Source organism: Kryptolebias marmoratus, linkage group LG3, assembly GCF_001649575.2.
Source record: "Kryptolebias marmoratus isolate JLee-2015 linkage group LG3, ASM164957v2, whole genome shotgun sequence".
Classification (NCBI taxonomy): domain Eukaryota; kingdom Metazoa; phylum Chordata; class Actinopteri; order Cyprinodontiformes; family Rivulidae; genus Kryptolebias; species Kryptolebias marmoratus.
Window position 1 is genome coordinate 13,633,317 of NC_051432.1, and position 5,250 is coordinate 13,638,566.

A 5,250-nucleotide genomic window follows, 5' to 3' on the forward strand; every position below is an offset into this window, starting at 1 on the left:
TACATATTTTCTATAATCAGAAGAGGGGAGTGTAATGGCAGAATTTACTATAGGGTAACACCTGTTGTTTATAAGTCCTGATAATGTTATGACTTCTGTTCCAAGTCCCATGGGTTCTCACAGAATGAACTTGTTTATAGAAGTGATGTTGAAATTTCTTCCCTTGGGAACCAGACTGACTTGCCTTTCCCTAACTCCTCCTTCTGGTCCAGTATTTCAATATCTTTAATAAAAGCACCTGTGTTGATTTGGAGAACCAGAGCTTTGATTCAGAGCTTACCTGTTCAGAACTGCTCTCTATATTCTGTGCACATTTTATAAATAAACCTGCTTGAGTGATTTCATCTGACAGTGCCTGGAAATTCATTTATTGCTGCCGCAACAGGTTACATGTCCTCCTAAATGTTCTTATTTTATAACTGCCTTGTAAAAGAAGCAAAAACATGTAAATTCTTTTATTATTAAGGCAAGAATGTCCTAATTTGCATATTCAAGCAATTTCCAAGTATTGCGATGTGTTCAAGGCTCAGAGTTGAATCTTTATCACAGAATTAAAAGAGCACAGAGCATGTCATAAAAATCTACTACTCAATCCACTGAAGAGCCGCTTGGAGCAGATTTGAAAACCTGTATCTTGATAAAAGAAATATTTATCCAGTTCTTCCTGTTTGTTAGACTTCTGTGTCCTGTTGTTCTTGTCTTTCGCAGTTTGTTAAAGTTTGATTTCCTGTCTTGTTATGCTTTTCTTGTAGGTTTTTCAGAAGTTTCTCTTTCACCGATGCCTCACTTTCATTGGTAGCATGCCACATAAACAGGACTTTCTGTTCTCTAGCTTTGAGAAAACAGAAATTCACCTAATAATATTTCACCAAACAGCCCCACTGTCATTCAGTAAAATGGTAACACAGACACCTCAGACAACATTTACTCCTCTGGTTGTTTTAATGCTGACAAATGCAGCATTTGTTGAACTACGGGTCAGTAATTCTAGCCTAAAGGAATGTTAGCTTACCTTAAAAGTAGGCTAATTTTAGAGTCAACAGCAGCATATTTCACTTTTAAGATCTAATTTATAAGAATACATTTTTTCTCCTTTGTATTTTGTGGGCACTCAAACAAAGCACAGTGACAGACAGGTAATTATTCTTCTCAGTTTTGAATGAAGTACTTCCCTACTTGAAATCCTAAATAAAGGGTTAGGTCAAAGTCTTTGAACCTTTGCAGAAAAAAACCCAGCTGCACTTCACACGTGAAAACATTTTAAATCAAAACATGACATACGTGAAACGCGTATATTGTAGGGCAGTGGTCTCCAATCCTGGTCCTCGAGGGCCACCATTCTGCATGTTTTACTTGTTTCTCTGCTCCAACACACCTGATTTGAATCAATGGGTGATTAACAGGCTTCTGCAAAACATGAAGAGGTGATTTACCCACTGAATCAGGTGTGTTGGAGCAGGGAAACAAGGAACACATGCAGGATGGTGGCCCTCGAGGATCAGGATTGGAGACTCCTGTTGTAGGCTGACACTGTTTGTGCTTGGAAATAACCAAATAATCCCATGTAAAGAAGCACGTAATGCTAAACTGACAGGGGTGTAACGATCCACTCAACTGACAAGACAAGATCCTGACTTCATGAAGACGAGATGAGATTTTAACAGTTTTTAAAGAAAACTTTAAAGATGAAATATGTGTTAGAAAAAAAACAATCATTTTATTCAGCACTTTTGGATTGTTTGCCACAAACTCAGCTGACTGGCCGTTCTTCTGTCTGGTTTTTGAGGAGTCTCTTCAACAATATATGACCTTATAACTTCTCATTAAAGCTGTGTGACCTTTGAACTCAGGGGGTCCAGCTCATTTTTAAATGGAGCTAAATATTGTTTTTATCACAGAGAAAGGCTGCTCAAACTGTTGAACACGGATAATTAAACAACTTGCGAAGAGACTGCAGCACACAGACGCCAGAGTGTCTTTATCACCCAACTAAAAGTATGAAATGGTTAGGTAAAAGTATCCAAAAAGTTCCTAGAAGTGAAAAGTATCAAAAACCTAACTAAAAGAACTTAACCTAACCAAAAGTAGCCTAACTAAAAGAAGCTAAAAGCTAGCAAAAAGCTAAAAATAGCAGAACAGTCGCTAAAACTAAAAGTAGCAGAAGAAAAACACAGAACTGAAGCAGATGTGTTTCTACTAAAAAAATTTTTGTAAATGAAGTTAAATAATTTGAAAATTACAACAGCTTTAAAAGCCAGTTCTCCAAAAGTCATACCATCCATCTCCTGAATGAGCTGAACGTTTTGATATATGAATGGCTAAAATAGTGCAAAGTATTCATAAATAGAGTGCAAAAACATACCAATAATAATTTTAAAAAAGTGGAAAACAACAGAGTGAATGCTGAATGCTGAATCAGCATTCACTGTTAAAAATGGGAGATGCTGAAGCTTGTAATCTCTTGGTGTAAAAAAAGCATTATGATAAAGTCTTTAAAACATCTGCCAGAGTCCTTTGAGCTGATTTCTAGGAATCTTTGGCCCATTGACAGATCAGGGTGTTGAGATGCACCACAAACCTCTTTCCCTGATCATTCATTCCTCCTCGTTGCCACCCCCAGCACTGAACCTTTTGCTCTCCATGATAAAATATTTAAGATCTGCCATGATTAAAGTGCATCCTCCTCACCTTGGCAGGAAAATCCATTAACCGCAGGAGAATCAATTTCATTGATTTCAATGATAGAAGCTGGAAATGTGCATGTGGAGGGATGAGCAGGAGGTCAAGCTATAGGGGATGAGGAGGTGAGAGACGCAGTGTGTTGGTGAGAGGATGAAAGCTGGTGATAGTGTGTGTTGGGGGTGGGGGGCAACTTTCTTTACTCACTGCTCACACAGCTGAGATCCGGTATGAAAAATGCATGGGACATCAGTCAGGAACACAATTATTTGCATGGCTCAGAGGATTGAAGCAATTCGTGCAAGCCTCCTTGACACAGGCTCTCAGGATGCTCCAACTGTACAATACAGCTTAACACAGCAAAGCTTAACACAAAAGAAAGGAAGACAGCCTGTCGAGGAGAGAGCTGGAGAAAAAGGACACGTACAAACTTGAACAAACAAAGAGAAAGGGCATGTGTGACAGCGTGCTTAATAATTTATGTCACAGGGATCCCTACCATTCTTGCTGTAATTGTGATAATATAAAAGATACAACCTGCAGACGCACCGTGCTGCAGCAGATAACTGTGACTGTGAATATCCTCCAGCTTCCCAGGCTCTCATGCAGAGCTCATCATTTCCATCACATAATATCGCCCTTTAACGTACTTGATAACATGCAAGAAAGCATTTCAGTTGGTGGTGAGTGGGGATAATTGCATTGGCAGAGTCAGTGAGAGTTTTTCAACCATGACGGTTTTGTGTACTGTGAACACCACTGGAGATAAAGGGGTCTGGGTCCGCCGCTGAATTGCGGTGCCACTCAGAGACAGGAGGTCGAAACTTTTGAAATATGTTTTAATACAAAGCTGTCAAAGCCCATAACAAGAGGCAGAATCACATGGGCTTTCCCCGCTACTTTTTAATTAGCCCTAGAAAGGCTGAGGGCAGATCAAGATGAAATTTGGTTTAGAGACACCTGACTCAGGCAGGAGTACAAGATTTACCCACCTCACTGCATGACTGATCTTCACTCAAGGTGCAGTCTACTCTGTAGCATTAAGACAAAAAAAGAGCAGCTTTTGTTGAAACTTTGTTCTTTTATTACTGTCTATAGACTTTTTAAAAATACCAGGGGCATGCCCAGACATAACTATTGATCAGATCTTTAGAAGTGGGGGTCCCGTGGAAAGATAATTAACAATTTGTAGATAGCTCTTTGAACCATTTCAGTTTGAAGAATAAGGTTTAATTCTGACAGAACTGTTGAACTCACAAACTGCATTTTTGCCTTAAAGCAACAAAAATATAAAAAATGTCACACTGGTTCATGCAAACACTCTTTTATAATGCATTACACCACCAGTTTCACATTACACTGTTATTTTGGCAGAAATTTTTCTATACATCTCTGGAAGTGTGTTCCAGAAGTGCTACAGCTAGCTGCTGCTGTTGTTATTTGCATTTGCAAATAACCACAGAATTCTATGTAGATCATCTTGAAATGTGAAATACATGATAAAACGATGTTGGCAAGTATTGCTATTAAATTTTTGAGACCAAAATTGTTGTTTTTTGTTAAAATGGCTGCCATGCACTTTTGTTTTGGCTCTGATTAGACCAGTCTTTAGCTCGTCAATCCAGTTAGACTCAAACTCTATTTTTCCAAACTGAGGTTGTTCAAACAGGTGTCTACAACAGGTGATATGATAATTGTTTACATTTTCAGTGAACCCCACGCCAAAAGATCTGAAGAATCATTTTATCTGCTGGCCTTCAACTCATATGGAGGCTTTCTAATGACCTTCAACTGGACTGAAACCACTAAAAGTAGCTTAATAAGGTGTCACTACAACTATGAGAAGCTATTTTAACATTTATCAGCTAAGCGTGACTGTTCAGTACAAACAAAAAGATATCCACAATATAAGTTTGACAAGTTGCAATTATTTCTAGTCAAGATCAAAAATTCCACAGCCTCACAATGAAAGAATTATCTATGTTTCAGATTTGACCAATCTGATTAATAGGTACACAAAACTGTTGTTATGACTTGAAACTGAGCTGAGGGGGTAAATAAATCCATGAAACACAAAGAGCTTCACTTAATTTCCCACTGACATTGTCTGGTGTGGCTAGTTGTAGCATCAAACACTCATATTACCTCAGTGAGAAAATCCTGACACATAAATAGCAAGAGTGTTTATTTACGTAAGTAAGCACTGAGTCATATGGGTGTTTATAATGCTGGTAGAAGTTTGTGTTTGTGTGGTCTTGAAGTCGCACCTCTGGAAAAGTTCATACATTATGGAGGATGTTGGATATCTTTAGTTCAATTCAGTTAATTTATATAGTGCCAATTCACAACAAAAGTCATCTCAGGGTACAGTACAGAACCATTCATATACATTATAAAAAAGGCCAATAAGTAAACGTTTTCCAAGTAAGCCAGAAGGTTGTGTCAAATCTTTACTTCTTTGCAATCTCCCATCTTATGTTATTTGTTTGGTTGTTGCCTTCTCAGCTCTTTTCATTCTGCCTGTGACCCAGAAAGAATTCACAGCAAAATGTCTTCATTCCCAAAAAGTAC